This window comes from Ranitomeya imitator, chromosome 4, assembly GCF_032444005.1.
Source record: "Ranitomeya imitator isolate aRanImi1 chromosome 4, aRanImi1.pri, whole genome shotgun sequence".
NCBI lineage: Eukaryota > Metazoa > Chordata > Amphibia > Anura > Dendrobatidae > Ranitomeya > Ranitomeya imitator.
Window position 1 is genome coordinate 139,242,380 of NC_091285.1, and position 20,074 is coordinate 139,262,453.

Genomic DNA, 20,074 nt, shown 5'->3' on the forward strand with positions numbered 1-20,074 from the left:
TATTGGCGCTGAAAATATGAACTGGCTGCAGCCTGTGCGGATTCCTGCCTGAGAGGAAATCCATCTCAGGATACGGTACCATAGTTATAGATACCCGGGTATCTCTGCTCAGAGTGTTAAATTGTTACTTTAGAGGTGTATCTTATATTAGAGTTGTGTAAGTTATACTCAGTGTGCCATTCCAGTGGCTCCCTTAATGACACTACATTCAATTTACACTTGTTCCTGTTTTTAGTTGCCTGTTAGGTAAATTTCTTACTAGTCTGTTGTAGTATACAGTTCTCAGGAGACCTTTGAGTGGCACAGTGATTTCAGCTGCTGCTGAATTGGTGTATCTTTGGGGTGCATCTGTCTTAATATTCTCCATATTACCTTGATTATTTTGCCTTTGAGTAAATACCGTTGGAGATTTCTGCCTTGGTCTTGGTTTGTGACTCACTGGATCTTATTCGGACCTCTGGTCATTACAGAGACACTGGGGCAATTCTGGACACACTGGGGCAATGCTGGAGACACTGGGGGCAGATTGCTGGACACACTGACTGCAATGCTGGACATACTGGGGCAGATTGCTGGACACACTGGGGGCAGATGATTGCTTGAGACACTGGGGCAATGCTGGAGACACTGGGGCAATGCTGGAGACACTGGGGCAATGCTGGAGACACTGGGGCAGATTGTTGGACACACTGACGGCAATGCTGGACATACTGGGGCAGATTGCTGGACACACTGGGGGCAGATGATTGCTTGAAACACTGGGGCAGATTGCTGGACACACTGGGGGCAATATTGGAGGACACACTGGGGCAGATTGCTGGACACACTGGGGGCAGATGATTGCTGGACACATTGGGGCAATGCTGGAGACACTGGGGCAGTGCTGGAGACACTGGGGCAGATTGCTGGACACACTGACGGCAATGCTGGACATACTGGGGCAGATTGCTGGACACACTGGGGGCAGATGATTGCTTGAGACACTGGGGCAATGCTGGAGACACTGGGGCAATGCTGGACACACTGGGGCAATGCTGGAGACACTGGGGCAGATTGCTGGACACACTGATTGCAATGCTGGACATACTGGGGCAGATTGCTGGACGCACTGGGGGAAAATGATTGCTTGAGACACTGGGGCAATGCTGGAGACACTGGGGCAATGCTGGAGACACTGGGGCAGATTGCTGTACACACTGACGGCAATGCTGGACATACTGGGGCAGATTGCTGGACACACTGGGGGCAGATGATTGCTTGAGACACTGGGGCAATGCTGGAGACACTGGGACAATGCTGGAGACACTGGGGCAGATTGCTGGACACACTGACGGCAATGCTGGACATACTGGGGCAGATTGCTGGACACACTGGGGGCAGATGATTGCTTGAGACACTGGGGCAATGCTGGAGACACTGGGGCAGATTGCTGGACACACTGGGAGCAATATTGGAGGACACACTGGGGCAGATTGATGGACACACTGGGGCAGATTGCTGGACATACTGGGGCAATGCTGGAGACACTGGGGCAATGCTGGAGTGTTATGGCTGGCAATCAGGCAACACAGCGTGCAGTAATCAGCGCACATACAGAGATCTGGCAATAACCAAAAACAATAGGACGAGCTCTGAGACGTGGAATCTCTGTAGACTGCAGTACCTGATCTATCCTCACACAACTATAAGCAGCAGTGGATTGCGCCTATCACTACCTATGCAACTCGGCACTGCCTGAGGAGCTGACTAGCCTGAAGATAGAAATACAAGCCTGACTTACCTCAGAGAAATACCCCAAAGGAATAGGCAGCCCCCCACATATAATGACTGTTAGCAAGATGAAAAGACAAACGTAGGAATGAAATAGATTCAGCAAAGTGAGGCCCGATATTCTAGACAGAGCGAGGATAGCAAAGAGAACTATGCAGTCTACAAAAAACCCTAAAACGAAAACCACGCAAAGGGGCAAAAAGACCCACCGTGCCGAACTAACAGCACGGCGGTGCACCCCTTTGCTTCTCAGAGCTTCCAGCAAAAGTTAATAGCAAGCTGGACAGAAAAAACAGAAAACAAACTAGAAGCACTTATCTAGCAGAGCAGCAGGCCCAAGGAAAGATGCAGTAGCTCAGATCCAACACTGGAACATTGACAAGGAGCAAGGAAGACAGACTCAGGTGGAGCTAAATAGCAAGGCAGCCAACGAGCTCACCAAAACACCTGAGGGAGGAAGCCCAGAGACTGCAATACCACTTGTGACCACAGAAGTGAATTCAGCCACAGAATTCACAACAGTACCCCCCCCCTTGAGGAGGGGTCACCGAACCCTCACCAGAACCCCCAGGCCGACCAGGATGAGCCCCATGAAAGGCACGAACAAGATCTGGGGCATGGACATCAGAGGCAAAAACCCAGGAATTATCTTCCTGAGCATAACCCTTCCATTTGACCAGATACTGGAGTTTCCGTCTAGAGACACGAGAATCCAAAATCTTCTCCACAATATACTCCAATTCCCCCTCCACCAAAACAGGGGCAGGAGGCTCCACAGATGGAACCATAGGTGCCACGTATCTCCTCAACAACGACCTATGGAATACATTATGTATGGAAAAGGAGTCTGGGAGGATCAGACGAAAAGACACCGGATTGAGAATCTCAGAAATCCTATACGGACCAATAAAACGAGGTTTAAATTTAGGAGAGGAAACCTTCATAGGAATATGACGAGAAGATAACCAAACCAGATCCCCAACACGAAGTCGGGGTCCCACACGGCGTCTGCGATTAGCGAAAAGCTGAGCCTTCTCCTGGGACAAGGTCAAATTGTCCACTACCTGAGTCCAGATCTGCTGCAACCTGTCCACCACATAATCCACACCAGGACAGTCCGAAGACTCAACCTGTCCTGAAGAGAAACGAGGATGGAACCCAGAATTGCAGAAAAATGGAGAGACCAAGGTAGCCGAGCTGGCCCGATTATTAAGGGCGAACTCAGCCAACGGCAAAAATGACACCCAATCATCCTGGTCAGCGGAAACAAAACATCTCAGATATGTTTCCAAGGTCTGATTGGTTCGTTCGGTCTGGCCATTAGTCTGAGGATGGAAGGCCGAGGAGAAAGATAGGTCAATGCCCATCCTACCACAAAAGGCTCGCCAGAACCTCGAGACAAACTGGGAACCTCTGTCAGAAACAATATTCTCAGGAATGCCATGTAAACGAACCACATGCTGGAAGAACAAAGGCACCAAATCAGAGGAGGAAGGCAATTTAACCAAAGGCACCAGATGGACCATTTTAGAAAAGCGATCACAGACCACCCAAATGACCGACATTTTTTGAGAAACGGGAAGGTCAGAAATGAAATCCATCGAAATATGTGTCCAAGGCCTCTTCGGGACCGGCAAGGGCAAAAGCAACCCACTGGCACGTGAACAGCAGGGCTTAGCCCTAGCACAAATTCCACAGGACTGCACAAAAGCACGCACATCCCGCGACATAGATGGCCACCAGAAGGATCTAGCAACCAACTCCCTGGTACCAAAGATTCCTGGATGACCGGCCAGCACCGAACAATGAAGTTCAGAGATAACTTTACTAGTCCACCTATCAGGGACGAACAGTTTCTCGGCCGGACAACGATCAGGTTTATTAGCCTGAAATTTCTGCAACACTCTCCGCAAATCAGGGGAGATGGCAGACACAATGACTCCTTCCTTGAGGATACTCGCCGGCTCAGATAACCCCGGAGAGTCGGGCACAAAACTCCTAGACAGAGCATCCGCCTTCACATTTTTAGAGCCCGAAAGGTATGAAATCACAAAATCAAAACGAGCAAAAAATAACGACCAACGGGCCTGTCTAGGATTCAAGCGCTTGGCAGACTCAAGATAAGTAAGGTTCTTATGATCAGTCAAAACCACCACGCGATGCTTAGCACCCTCAAGCCAATGACGCCACTCCTCGAATGCCCACTTCATGGCCAGCAACTCTCGGTTGCCCACATCATAATTACGCTCAGCAGCAGAAAATTTCCTGGAAAAGAAAGCACATGGTTTGAACACTGAGCAACCAGAACCTCTCTGTGACAAAACCGCCCCTGCACCAATCTCAGAAGCATCAACCTCGACCTGGAACGGAAGAGAAACATCAGGTTGACACAACACAGGGGCACAGCAAAAACGACGCTTCAACTCCTGAAAAGCTTCCACGGCAGCAGAAGACCAATTAACCAAATCAGCACCCTTCTTGGTCAAATCGGTCAATGGTCTGGCAATGCTAGAAAAATTACAGATGAAGCAACGATAAAAATTAGCAAAGCCCAGGAATTTCTGCAGACTTTAGAGATGTCGGCTGAGTCCAATCCTGGATGGCCTGAACCTTAACCGGATCCATCTCGATAGTAGAAGGGGAAAAGATGAACCCCAAAAATGAAACTTTCTGCACACCGAAGAGACACTTTGATCCCTTCACGAACAAGGAATTAGCACGCAGTACCTGGAAAACCATTCTGACTTGCTTCACATGAGACTCCCAATCATCTGAGAAGATCAAAATGTCATCCAAGTAAACAATCAAGAATTTATCCAGATACTCACTGAAAATGTCATGCATAAAAGACTGAAAAACAGATGGAGCATTGGCAAGTCCGAACGGCATCACCAGATACTCAAAATGACCCTCGGGCGTATTAAATGCCGTTTTTCATTCATCTCCCTGCCTGATTCTCACCAGATTATACGCACCACGAAGATCAATCTTAGTAAACCAACTAGCCCCCTTAATCCGAGCAAACAAGTCAGAAATCAATAGCAAGGGATACTGAAACTTAACAGTGATCTTATTAAGAAGGCGGTAATCAATACACGGTCTTAGCGAACCATCCTTCTTGGCTACAAAAAAGAACCCTGCTCCCAATGGTGACGACGATGGGCGAATATGTCCCTTCTCCAGGGACTCCTTCACATAACTGCGCATAGCGGTGTGTTCAGGTACGGACAAATTAAATAAACGACCCTTAGGGAATTACTACCAGGAATCAAATCGATAGCACAATCACAATTCCTATGCGGAGGTAGGGCATCAGACTTGGACTCTTCAAATACATCCTGAAAGTCCGACAAGAACTCTGGGATGTCAGAAGGAATGGATGACGAAATAGACAAAAATGGAACATCACCATGTACTCCCTGACAACCCCAGCTGGTTACCGACATAGAGTTCCAATCCAATACTGGATTATGGGTTTGTAGCCATGGCAACCCCAACACGACCACATCATGCAAATTATGCAGTACCAGAAAGCGAATAACTTCCTGATGTGCAGGAGCAATGCACATGGTCAGCTGGGCCCAGTACTGAGGCTTATTCTTGGCCAAAGGTGTAGCATCAATTCCTCTCAACGGAATAGGACACCGCAAAGGCTCCAAGAAAAATCCACAACGTTTAGCATAATCCAAATCCATCAGATTCAGGGCAGCGCCTGAATCCACAAACGCCATGACAGAATACGATGACAAAGAGCACATTAAGGTAATGGACAAAAGGAATTTGGACTGTACAGTACCAATAACGGCAGAGCTATCGAACCGCCTAGTGCGTTTAGGACAATTAGAAATAGCATGAGTAGAATCACCACAATAGAAACACAGTCTGTTCAGACGTCTGTGTTCTTGCCTTTCTACTTTAGTCATAGTCCTGTCGCACTGCATAGGCTCAGGTTTACTCTCAGACAATACCGCCAGATGGTGAACAGATTTACGCTCGCGCAAGCGACGACCGATCTGTATGGCCAAGGACATAGACTCATTCAAACCAGCAGGCATAGGAAATCCCACCATTACATCCTTAAGAGCTTCAGAGAGACCCTTTCTGAACAAAGCCGCTAGTGCAGATTCATTCCACAGAGTGAGTACTGACCACTTCCTAAATTTCTGACAATATACTTCTACATCATCCTGACCCTGGCATAAAGCCAGCAGATTTTTCTCAGCCTGATCCACTGAATTAGGCTCATCGTAAAGCAATCCCAGCGCCTGGAAAAATGCATCAACATTACTCAATGCAGAATCTCCTGGTACAAGAGAAAACGCCCAGTCCTGTGGGTCGCCGCGCAAAAAAGAAATAATAATCAAAACCTGTTGAATAGGATTACCAGAAGAATGAGGTTTCAAGGCCAGAAATAGCTTACAATTATTTTTGAAGCTCAGGAATTTAGTTCTGTCACCAAAAAACAAATCAGGAATCGGAATTCTTGGTTCTAGCATCGATTTCTGATCAATAGTATCTTGAATCTTTTGTACATTTACAACGAGATTATCCATTGAGGAGCACAGAGCCTGAATATCCATGTCCACAGCTGTGTCCTGAAGCACTCTAATGTCTAGGGGAAAAAAAAGACTGAAGACAGAGCTAAGAAAAAAAAATGCTGTCAGGATTTCTTTTTTCCCTCTATTGGGAATCATTGGTGTGGCTCCTTGTACTGTTATGGCTGGCAATCAGGCAACACAGCGTGCAGTAATCAGCGCACATACAGAGATCTGGCAATAACCAAAAACAATAGGACAAGCTCTGAGACGTGGAATCTCTGTAGACTGCAGTACCTGATCTATCCTCACACAACTATAAGCAGCAGTGGATTGCGCCTATCACTACCTATGCAACTCGGCACTGCCTGAGGAGCTGACTAGCCTGAAGATAGAAATACAAGCCTGACTTACCTCAGAGAAATACCCCAAAGGAATAGGCAGCCCCCCACATATAATGACTGTTAGCAAGATGAAAAGACAAACGTAGGAATGAAATAGATTCAGCAAAGTGAGGCCCGATATTCTAGACAGAGCGAGGATAGCAAAGAGAACTATGCAGTCTACAAAAAACCCTAAAACGAAAACCACGCAAAGGGGCAAAAAGACCCACCGTGCCGAACTAACAGCACGGCAGTGCACCCCTTTGCTTCTCAGAGCTTCCAGCAAAAGTTAATAGCAAGCTGGACAGAAAAAACAGAAAACAAACTAGAAGCACTTATCTAGCAGAGCAGCAGGCCCAAGGAAAGATGCAGTAGCTCAGATCCAACACTGGAACATTGACAAGGAGCAAGGAAGACAGACTCAGGTGGAGCTAAATAGCAAGGCAGCCAACGAGCTCACCAAAACACCTGAGGGAGGAAGCCCAGAGACTGCAATACCACTTGCAACCACAGAAGTGAATTCAGCCACAGAATTCACAACACTGGAGACACTGACGGCAATGCTGGACACACTGGGGGCAGATGATTGCTTGAGACACTGGGGCAATGCTAGAGACACTGGGGCAATGCTGGAGACACTGGGGCAGATTGCTGGACACACTGCAATGCTGGACATACTGGGCAGATTGCTGGACACACTGGGGCAGATGATTGCTTGAGACACTGGGGAAATGCTGGAGACACTGGGGCAATGCTGGAGACACTGGGGCAATGCTGGAGACACTGGGGCAATGCTGGAGACACTGGGGCAGATTTTTGGACACTGACTGCAATGCTGGACATACTGGGGCAGATTGCTGGACACACTGGGGGCAGATGATTGCTTGAGACACTTGGGCAATGCTGGAGACACTGGGGCAGATTGCTGGACACACTGGGGGCAATATTGGAGGACACACTGAGGCAGATTGCTGGACACACTGGGGCAGATGATTGTTGGACACACTGGGGCAATGCTGTAGACACTGGGGCAGATTGCTGGACACACTGGGGCAGATTGCTGGACATATTGGGGCAATGCTGGAGACACTGGGGCAATGCTGGAGACACTGACGGCAATGCTGGACATAATGGGGCAGATTGCTGGACACACTGGGGGTAGATGATTGCTTGAGACACTGGGGCAATGCTGGAGACACTGGGGCAATGCTGGAGACACTGGGGCAGATTGCTGGACACACTGACGGCAATGATGGACATACTGGGGCAGATTGCTGGACACACTGGGGGCAGATGATTGCTTGAGACACTGGGGCAATGCTGGAGACACTGGGGCAATGCTGGAGACACTGGGGCAGATTGTTGGACACACTGACGGCAATGCTGGACATACTGGGGCAGATTGCTGGACACACTGGGGGCAGGTGATTGCTGGAGACACTGGGGCAGATTGCTGGACACACTGACGGCAATGCTGGACATACTGGGGCAGATTGCTGGACACACTGGGGGCAGATGATTGCTTGAGACACTGGGGCAATGCTGGAGACACTGGGGCAGATTGCTGGACACACTGGGGGCAATATTGGAGGACACACTGGGGCAGATTGCTGGACACACTGGGGCAGATTGCTGTACATACTGGGGCAATGCTGGAGACACTGGGGCAATGCTGGAGACACTGACGGCAATGCTGGACATAATGGGGCAGATTGCTGGACTGTTGTGAATTCTGTGGCTGAATTCACTCCTGTGGTCACAAGTGGTACTGCAGCTTCTGAGCTTCCTCCCTCAGGTGTTCTGGTGAGCTCGTTAACTGCTTCATTACTTAACTCCGCCTGATGCTGCTATCCTTGCTCCTTGTCAATGTTTCAGTGTTGGATCTGAGCTTCTCCTGATTGTTCCTGTGACCTGCTGCTCTGTATAGCTAAGTGCTTTTTGCTTTTTTGTTGCTTTTTTTCTGTCCAGCTTGTCTTTTGTTTTGCTGGAAGCTCTGAGACGCAAAGGGTGTACCGCCGTGCCGTTAGTTCGGCACGGTGGGTTTTTTTTGCCCCCTTTGCGTGGTTTTGCTTTAGGGTTTTTTGTAGACTGCAAAGTTCGCTTTACTGTCCTCGCTCTGTCCTAGAATATCGGGCCCCACTTTGCTGAATCTATTTCATCCCTACGTTTTGTCTTTTCATCTTACTCACAGTCATTATATGTGGGGGGCTGCCTTTTCCTTTGGGGAATTTCTCTGGGGCAAGTCAGGCCTATTTTTCTATCTTCAGGCTAGCTAGTTTCTTAGGCTGTGCCGAGTTGCCTAGGTAGTTGTTAGGCGCAATCCACAGCCGCTTTTAGTTGTGTTTAGGATAGGATCAGGTGTGCAGTCTACAGAGTTTCCACGTCTCAGAGCTCGTTCTTGTATTTTTGGGTATTTGTCAGATCACTGTGTGCGCTCTGATCGCTAAGCACACTGTGTTTCTGGATTGCCTTCATAACACCTGTCATTAGCAAACATAACAGTACAAGGAGCCACCTAATGATTCTCTATAGAGGGAAAGAAAAAGTTCTGACATCATTTTTTTTTTTTTTTTCTGCTCTGTGTTCACTTTTTTTTTCCCCTAGACATTTGGGTGATTCTGGACACAGGTGTGGACATGGATATTCAGGGTCTGTGCTCTTCAATGGATAATCTCGTTATAAATGTACAAAAAATTCAAGATACTATTGATCAGAAATCTATGTTAGAACCAAGAATTCCTATTCCTGATTTGTTTTTTGGAGATAGAAACTTAGTTCTAAGTTTCAAAAATAATTGTAAGCTATTTCTGGCCTTGAAACCTCATTCTTCTGGTAATCCTATTCAACAGGTTTTGATTATTATTTCTTTTTTGCGCGGCGACCCTCAAAACTGGGCATTTTCTCTTGCGCCAGGAGACCCTGCATTGAGTAGTGTCGATGCGTTTTTCCTGGCGCTCGGATTGCTGTACGATGAGCCTAATTCAGTGGATCAGGCTGAGAAAAATTTGCTGGCTTTGTGCCAGGGTCAGGATGATATAGAAGTATATTGTCAGAAATTTAGGAAATGGTCAGTACTCACTCAGTGGAATGAATCTGCGCTGGCAGCTTTGTTCAGAAAGGGTCTCTCTGAGGCTCTTAAGGATGTCATGGTGGGATTTCCTATGCCTGCTGGTTTGAATGAGTCTTTGTCTTTGGCCATTCAGATCGGTCGACGCTTGCGCGAGCGTAAATCTGTGCACCATTTGGCGGTACTGCCTGAGGTTAAACCTGAGCCTATGCAGTGCGATAGGACTATGACTAGAGTTGAACGGCAGGAATACAGACGTCTGAATGTTCTGTGTTTCTACTGTGGTGATTCCACTCATGCTATTTCTGATTGTCCTAAGCGCACTAAGCGGTCCGCTAGGTCTGCCGTCATTGGCACTGTACAGTCCAAATTCCTTCTGTCCATTACCTTGATATGCTCTTTGTCGTCGTTTTCTGTCATGGCGTTTGTGGATTCGGGCGCTGCCCTGAATCTGATGGATTTGGATTATGCTAAACGTTGTGGGTTTTTCTTGGAGCCTTTGCGGTGTCCTATTCCATTGAGAGGAATTGATGCTACACCTTTGGCCAAGAATAAACCTCAATACTGGGCCCAGCTGACCATGTGCATGGCTCCTGCACATCAGGAAGTTATTCGCTTTCTGGTGTTGCATAATCTGCATGATGTGGTCGTGTTGGGGTTGCCATGGCTACAAACCCATAATCCAGTATTGGATTGGAATTCCATGTCGGTATCCAGCTGGGGTTGTCAGGGGGTACATGGTGATGTTCCATTTTTGTCGATTTCGTCATCCACCCCTTCTGAGGTCCCAGAGTTCTTGTCTGATTATCAGGATGTATTTGAAGAGCCCAAGTCCGATGCTCTACCTCCGCATAGGGATTGTGATTGTGCTATCAATTTGATTCCTGGTAGTAAATTCCCTAAAGGTCGATTATTTAATTTATCCGTGCCCGAACACGCCGCTATGCGCAGTTATGTGAAGGAATCCCTGGAGAAGGGACATATTCGCCCATCGTCATCACCACTGGGAGCAGGGTTCTTCTTTGTAGCCAAGAAGGATGGTTCGCTGAGACCGTGTATTGATTACCGCCTTCTTAATAAGATCACTGTTAAATTTCAGTATCCCTTGCCATTGTTATCTGACTTGTTTGCTCGGATTAAGGGGGCTAGTTGGTTCACTAAGATAGATCTTCGTGGTGCGTATAATCTGGTGAGAATCAGGCAAGGAGATGAATGGAAAACTGCATTCAATACGCCCGAGGGTCATTTTGAGTATCTAGTGATGCCGTTCGGACTTGCCAATGCTCCATCTGTGTTTCAGTCTTTTATGCATGACATCTTCCGTGAGTATCTGGATAAATTCCTGATTGTTTACTTGGATGACATTTTGATCTTCTCAGATGATTGGGAGTCTCATGTGAAGCAGGTCAGAATGGTTTTTCAGGTCCTGCGTGCTAACTCTTTGTTTGTGAAGGGATCAAAGTGTCTCTTCGGTGTGCAGAAAGTTTCATTTTTGGGGTTCATCTTTACCCCTTCTACTATCGAGATGGATCCAGTTAAGGTCCAAGCCATCCAGGATTGGATTCAGCCGACATCTCTGAAAAGTCTGCAAAAGTTCCTGGGCTTTGCTAATTTTTATCGTCGCTTTATCTGTAATTTTTCTAGCATTGCCAAACCATTGACCGATTTGACCAAGAAGGGTGCTGATTTGGTTAATTGGTCTTCTGCTGCTGTGGAAGCTTTTCAGGAGTTGAAGCGTCGTTTTTGTTCTGCCCCTGTGTTGTGTCAGCCAGATGTTTCTCTTCCGTTCCAGGTCGAGGTTGATGCTTCTGAGATTGGAGCAGGGGCGGTTTTGTCACAGAGAGGTTCTGATTGCTCAGTGATGAAACCATGTGCTTTCTTTTCCAGGAAGTTTTCGCCCGCTGAGCGTAATTATGATGTGGGCAATCGAGAGTTGCTGGCCATGAAGTGGGCATTCGAGGAGTGGCGTCATTGGCTTGAAGGAGCTAAGCATAGCGTGGTGGTATTGACTGATCATAAAAACTTGACTTATCTCGAGTCTGCCAAGCGCTTGAATCCTAGACAGGCCCGTTGGTCGTTATTTTTTGCCCGCTTCGACTTTGTGATTTCGTACCTTCCGGGCTCTAAAAATGTGAAGGCGGATGCTCTGTCTAGGAGTTTTGTGCCCGACTCTCCGGGTTTATCTGAGCCAGCGGGTATCCTCAAGGAAGGAGTCATTGTGTCTGCCATCTCCCCTGATTTGCGGCGGGTGCTGCAAAAATTTCAGGCGAATAAACCTGATCGTTGTCCAGCAGAGAAACTGTTCGTCCCTGATAGGTGGACTAATAAACTTATCTCTGAACTTCATTGTTCGGCGTTGGCTGGTCATCCTGGAATCTTTGGTACCAGAGAGTTAGTGGCTAGATCCTTCTGGTGGCCATCTCTGTCACGGGATGTACGTACTTTTGTGCAGTCCTGTGGGATTTGTGCTAGGGCTAAGCCCTGCTGTTCTCGTGCCAGTGGGTTGCTTTTGCCCTTGCCGGTCCCAAAGAGGCCTTGGACACATATTTCGATGGATTTCATTTCTGACCTTCCCGTTTCTCAAAAGATGTCAGTCATTTGGGTGGTCTGTGATCGCTTTTCTAAAATGGTCCATCTGGTGCCCTTGGCTAAATTGCCTTCCTCCTCTGATTTGGTACCTTTGTTCTTTCAGCATGTGGTTTGGTTGCATGGCATTCCTGAGAATATTGTTTCTGACAGAGGTTCCCAGTTTGTTTCAAGGTTTTGGCGAGCCTTTTGTGGTAGGATGGGCATTGACCTATCCTTTTCCTCGGCTTTCCATCCTCAGACTAATGGCCAGACCGAACGAACCAATCAGACCTTGGAAACATATCTGAGATGTTTTGTTTCTGCAGACCAGGATGATTGGGTGTCCTTTTTGCCGTTGGCTGAGTTCGCCCTTAATAATCGGGCCAGCTCGGCTACCTTGGTTTCTCCATTTTTTTGCAATTCTGGGTTCCATCCTCGTTTCTCTTCAGGACAGGTTGAGTCTTCGGACTGTCCTGGTGTGGATTCTGTGGTGGATAGGTTGCAGCAGATCTGGACTCAGGTAGTGGACAATTTGATCTTGTCCCAGGAGAAAGCTCAACTTTTCGCTAATCGCAGACGCCGTGTGGGTCCCCGACTTCGTGTTGGGGATCTGGTTTGGTTATCTTCTCGTCATATTCCTATGAAGGTTTCCTCTCCTAAATTTAAACCTCGTTTTATTGGTCCGTATAGGATTTCTGAGGTTCTCAATCCTGTGTCTTTTCGTTTGACCCTCCCAGACTCCTTTTCCATACATAATGTATTCCATAGGTCGTTGTTGCGGAGATACGTGACACCTATGGTTCCATCTGTTGAGCCTCCTGCCCCGGTTTTGGTGGAGGGGGAATTGGAGTATATTGTGGAGAAGATTTTGGATTCTCGTGTTTCTAGACGGAAACTCCAGTATCTGGTTAAATGGAAGGGTTATGCTCAGGAAGATAATTCCTGGGTTTTTGCCTCGGATGTTCATGCTTCCGATCTTGCTCGTGCCTTTCATGCGGCTCATCCTGGTCGGCCTGGGGGCTCTGGTGAGGGTTCGGTGACCCCTCCTCAAGGGGGGGGTACTGTTGTGAATTCTGTGGCTGAATTCACTCCTGTGGTCACAAGTGGTACTGCAGCTTCTGAGCTTCCTCCCTCAGGTGTTCTGGTGAGCTCGTTAACTGCTTCATTACTTAACTCCGCCTGATGCTGCTATCCTTGCTCCTTGTCAATGTTTCAGTGTTGGATCTGAGCTTCTCCTGATTGTTCCTGTGACCTGCTGCTCTGTATAGCTAAGTGCTTTTTGCTTTTTTGTTGCTTTTTTTCTGTCCAGCTTGTCTTTTGTTTTGCTGGAAGCTCTGAGACGCAAAGGGTGTACCGCCGTGCCGTTAGTTCGGCACGGTGGGTTTTTTTTGCCCCCTTTGCGTGGTTTTGCTTAGGGTTTTTGTAGACTGCAAAGTTCGCTTTACTGTCCTCGCTCTGTCCTAGAATATCGGGCCCCACTTTGCTGAATCTATTTCATCCCTACGTTTTGTCTTTTCATCTCACTCACAGTCATTATATGTGGGGGGCTGCCTTTTCCTTTGGGGAATTTCTCTGGGGGCAAGTCAGGCCTATTTTTCTATCTTCAGGCTAGCTAGTTTCTTAGGCTGTGCCGAGTTGCCTAGGTAGTTGTTAGGCGCAATCCACAGCCGCTTTTAGTTGTGTTTAGGATAGGATCAGGTGTGCAGTCTACAGAGTTTCCACGTCTCAGAGCTCGTTCTTGTATTTTTGGGTATTTGTCAGATCACTGTGTGCGCTCTGATCGCTAAGCACACTGTGTTTCTGGATTGCCTTCATAACACCTGTCATTAGCAAACATAACAGAACGAGGAACAATGGGGATAGAAGAACAGGGGGCCACCGGTGTTGTGGAGCTGGTAGGCCTCTCTCCATCCTCCAACAGAACCCTCCACTGAGGCTTGATGGTGAGAGCCTCATCAGCTAGAGCTGCAGCTTCCTCCACAGTGGCTGGTCTCCTCTCACGCACCCATTCCCGGATCTCAGCAGGGCACTTGAAGTAAAACTGCTCTTTTAGGATAACCTGGAGGAAGGTCTCCCAGGTTAAGGCCTCCTCTGCCTCCAGCCAGTGATGACATATTTGTTTGAGTCTGTGGGCATACATCTTGAAAGACACTTCCTCATCACAGGCTAAAGTACGGAACGGAGTCCTGTAAGTGTCTGGGGTAACAGCGTAATGTTCTAGAATAGTCCGTTTAATCTCCGCATACTCACAGTTCCCCTGAGGGTCCATAGCTCTATAGGCTGCGGCAGCTCCACCCTCTAAGAGCCCCACCAGATGTCGGACTCGGTCCCTTTCCGGGACTTCCATTAATCGACACTGATGCTCAAAGTCCTGGAAGAAGCCCTCAATGTCACCTGCAGCCTCATTAAAGGGCTTGAAGTCTTTGCGGGACACTCTGGGGAGTTCCCTCATGGTGGGTGCTGGGGTTAGAGTCTGTCTGGAGCTTCTAGCTGCTTCCAAAGCGATCTGCCTCTCCAGCAATGCCATCTACTGAGCTCTGTGATTGGCCTCCCTCTCCCTCTCCTCAGCTCTGTGAATGGCCTCTCTCTCCTCGGCTCTGTGAATGGCCTCCCTCTCCTCGGCTCTGTGAATGGCCTCCCTCTCCCTCTCCTCGGCTCTGTGAATGGCCTCCCTCTCCTGAGCTCTGTGAATGGCCTCCCTCTTATCGTCTATGGTGGCCTCTTCTCCCACCAATGCCAACTGTTGTGAATTCTGTTATCGAACTCCCTCCTGTGGTCATGAATGGTACTTCGGCGAGTTCTGTCCATGGACTCCCTCTGGTGGCTGTGAGTGGAGCTGCTGCTTCTGAGGTTCCTTCCACAGGTGACGTAGTTTATTCTTTGGCTGGCTGTTCTATTTAACTCCACTCAGATCGTTACTCCATGCCAGCTGTCAATGTTCTTGTACTGGTTCAGTTCGCTCTTGGATCTTTCTGGTGACCTGTCTACTCCAGCAGAAGCTAAGTCCCTGCTAGTTAATTATTTGTTCATTGTTTCCTTGTCCAGCTAGCTATCATGATTTTGCCTTGCTAGCTGGAAGCTCTGGGATGCAGAGTGGCACCTCCGCACCGTGAGTCGGTGAGGAGGTCTTTTTGCACACTCTGCGTGTTTTTTTTGTAGTTTTTTGTGCTGACCGCAAAGATACCTTTCCTATCCTCTGTCTGTTTAGTAAGTCTGGCCTCCCTTTGCTGAAACCTGTTTCATTTCTGTGTTTGTGACTTTCATCTTAACTCACAGTCAATATATGTGGGGGGCTGCCTTTTCCTTTGGGGAATTTCTCTGAGGCAAGGTAGGCTTTATTTTCTATCTTTAGGGCTAGTTAGCTCTTAGGCTGTGAAGAGGCGTCTAGGGAGCGTTAGGTACGCTCCATGGCTATTTCTAGTAGTGTGATAGGATTAGGGGTTGCGGTCAGCAGAGCTCCCACTTCCCAGAGCTTGTCCTGTGTGAGTTCAACCATCAGGTCGTTCCAGGTGCTCCTAACCACCAGGTCCATAACAGCCAACTCCTCCTCGTACCACACAACCCACTGACTTTTTGGGGTATTTACCTCCGGCTGCAGTCTTTCCTCCATTTGCTGTGAGGATCCTTCCTCAGCGTCATCTTGCAGGCGAACTCCTTCCAAAGCCTCAATAAGCTGCTCCTTGGAGAGTCCCTTAAAACGGACTCCTACTTCACGGGCCTTTGATTGTAGGCTCCCCAAAGTCCAGTTCTTGTACTCTGCGGTGTTGGTTCCCGATGTTGGGCCATTGTCCTCCATTCCTTCTGCTCTGATCCCTCTGCTGCCAACCAGTTTGTGACGGGGTGTACGGCAGAGCAAGAATGGGCAACAGGCCAAGGGATGATTCCACAGATTTATTATCAAGAACGCTGGAACAACACATGCAGGTAGTTCTACAGAGTCCACAATTAGTCCAACGGAACAGGTTCGGGGGCACCTCCCGATGATCCTTGTGCCAGGTAACAAAGCAATAGTCCACGCGAGTCCAAGGGATCCCAAAACAATCTCACGAACGACGAGATATGTCCTCAGCTCAAGTCTCGCCACATTCGCTTCCACAGTCCCAGATGGATGTGGGGTCTTGCCTCAGCTAAGAATCCCCACTCCTTCTCCTTCAAGGATCAACTCACATCTGATCTCAAAATAAGAATGGATTGTCTGAGCTCCTGGGATCCGCCCATAAATGGGGGTAGGGGTCACACCTTCTATTCAGTGGTTGGGTCCACCAGAAGATTCTAGACTGGTGGGCTCCAAGTAGTCTATGTAGTATGTACATTTGACTAGCCACCTGCTGTGAGGAAGAATGGCTATTCCTCCACTAGTGATGTTGACAAAGCTTAATTACATTATAGCTTAGAGCTGCAAGTATTGGGGGAAGGAGACATTGTTACAGGTGAACTCCCAGCACAAGAAAATACATAAATTACAGCTAATAGAAACCAGAGAACAGTTACATACATCAAATGGCATATTATTCAAATACAGGACAGGGCAAAAGTACATATCATGACAATACTTTTTTTGCAAAAAAATGTATACTAAGCTGCTCCACCAAACATCAAGGTATACCCATATAGATCAGTCCTAACTGATGTATATAATCCCTATCTGATGTTTTTAAAACCTGACCATCTGTATATTACCTGTATAAGCAGGGTTCAGAGGGGGAATGTCCATGTGGACACGTTGAATGGAACAGCTTTTGTGCAAATGACCCACAAGGAGTGGTGGATACCTCCCCAGTCTTGTAGACAGAAGAGAACAATTATGGAAACCGAAACACATGGGCTACTTGCACAATGAATAAGTCTGTAGGAACATGTTCACACACCACCAAGAAACTTGAAGACACAAAAGAGCACAGTAAGACCAAAAACACTCTGTTGTACATGGGACACAGCCTACCTGCTTGAAAGTAGCACTACTATAAAGAAAGGGTGAGAAGATCAACGCTATTATACCTTTATTTAACATCGATATGAGTAACTCTGAAAAGTGCTGTTGATGTTTCATCAATAAGCAGAACCATAAGGGTTGATGCCTAGTGAGCACACTGCTTTTATAAAGTCTGAAGGATTTCTTAATTGATTTATTACATGCTAAAGTTTTTTTTTTCTTCACCAGAGTGCAAGTATGAAAGCTTTTCACAAATCTAATTCATATACCGTAGCACAAAATGTCTAATGTAGCATTATAGCAATTACTTTATTCAGTGTTGCAGTACCTTACATATAGCTGTCTTATATGTGGATGTGCGTAAATAAATACAGCTGTAGTTCACAAGATCTATACACAGGGACCTAATGTCAAACAGCCAACAAAATTACAAAGTATGAGTACATTTATGTCCTAATACAAATTTGACTATAAAAGTAACTGCTCCAAAACAGACTATCCAATGAGTAAAAAAATCCAAGGAGCATACTGTAATGATACACAGCGCTTGTGTAACCGGAGAAGAAGCCTGGGGGAATGCTTTAGCAGAGAACATAGGCCAGCGAGGAGGTAGTGAGAGCACCGCAACGTGCTGTGTGTACCGTACCGAAGCCCAGCTGGACATGCGAGGTCAGAGGGAAGGATGGGCTGGAGCCAACCACCACGTGATGTAACAGGAGATGGCTGGAAGTGGTAATGAGGACGTAGTCAGGAGCAAGCAGAGGGTCAGAAGCCAGGCGGGATTCGCTTGAGCTGAAGGGTGAGACAAGAGAGAAGTCAATAATGAGCCGGGGGTCAGAGGCCAGGAGGGAGCACGATATCAAAGGGCTGGACAGGAGAATAGTTTGGAGAGGAGCCGAGTGTCAAAAACCAGAGAACTCAGGACGGTACAGAGACAGGAGACAGAGACGAGTCAAGGAACACACCGGGTCATACACAGAAGTACACGCATACAGAGGAACAACGATATTTAACTGAGTAACCTGGGTAAGCTACACTAGCCGAGAGTACCGGAAGTATCACCGACACCAGACCCAGGAACAACCATTATTAAATAGCTGCCCCAGAACCAAAGAGAGGCGAACTAGCATTAAACCTGATCGGACCAGGACGGAGGCTGAACCATCCCATCATGAGTCATGACATATGCACTTAAGATCTAAAAAACCTATCAAACTTATCAAACATAACCAAAGGTAACATTAAAGTTTTAAAATACATATGGTGGATAGTGTCCTGATACTTATTAAACAAAACACATCATATTAAAGGGTAAATCCAGGACTTTCCAAAAAACAAAAAAAGTACCCAAGCACCAACAGGCAGGTAATTGCAAGTTATGAAAACATATCGGAACCGATAGGACATACAAAACATAGTCCCAGAAACCCCTATCACGGGGGACCAGGGATCCTCTCCAAAATATAAACTTTAATACATAGAGAATAAAGAGAGTTTGTGATCCAAACCAAAAAATATATAGTACCAAATCAAGGTTGCTCAAAGAAACCACACCTTGCAGCTTTGTAAAGTTACAAACTGATTTTTATTAAACATAATACTATACAACCATGAACAATTTCCAATCTACAAATATAGTACCATCAAAAAAATGTAGAAAAAGGGGGAGCAAGCGGGCAGCAATATCAAACCATGGAGAGCGATGGGCAGACCAAAAGCGCATATGAACATACAGATAAAAAAAGGGAAAATATCCTCAATTGTCAAAAAAGTGCATAGTGCATAGTAAGCAGCAATTTAAGCCATCTGAATGTCAGAGTACGCTACAAAAAACATGGGCATGAAGGGGAGGAGACTGAATAGTAATCAGTAATGATCGGATAGTGACCACCCAAACACCAGTAAGGTGTAATATGTTACAGACATCATATACATAGAAGTCTGCTCCCCGAAGAAGCAACAGCGAAACGCGCGTCGGGGCATCAGCGCATTGGGCGGTCAGCAGCATGGGTAAGTGGGCCTGGAGACACTTTCTATGTATATGATGTCTGTAACATATTACACCTTACTGGTGTTTGGGTGGTCACTATCCGATCATTACTGATTACTATTCAGTCTCCTCCCCTTCATGCCCATGTTTTTGTAGCGTACTCTGACATTCAGATGGCTTAAATTGCTGCTTACTATGCACTATGCACTTTTTTGACAATTGAGGATATTTTCCCTTTTTTTATCTGTATGTTCATATGCGCTTTTTGGTCTGCCCATCGCTCTCCATGGTTTGATATTGTTGCCCGCTTGCTCCCCCTTTTTCTACATTTTTTTGATGGTACTATAAGTGTAGATTGGAAATTGTTCATGGTTGTATAGTATTATGTTTAATAAAAATCAGTTTGTAACTTTACAAAGCTGCAAGGTGTGGTTTCTTTGAGCAACCTTGATTTGGTACTATATATTTTTTGGTTTGGATCACAAAATCTTTTTTCTCTATGTATTAAAGGTAATTGCAAGTTACCTGCCTGTTGTGCCCAGTGCAGTTCTTTTCCAGCACAGAACGGTCACAGACTGCTCCGACTGGGGATTCAGAAGTCTCTGCTGACGTCTACAGAATGGAAGCTTCTTTACGCAGCGCTCTGTCGACGGGGCAGGACTTCAGGCATCATTCTGATTGACATTCGCTGCCTAACTGGGGGAGTCAGCTGTCAAAAGTCCCACCTCTTGGCCAAGGTAAGGAAGGATGAAACCCAACCACAACTGAACAAGATACAGAAGTTGTAACGTCAAGACTGGGTCACGGAACATCTTAAAAGAGATTTTT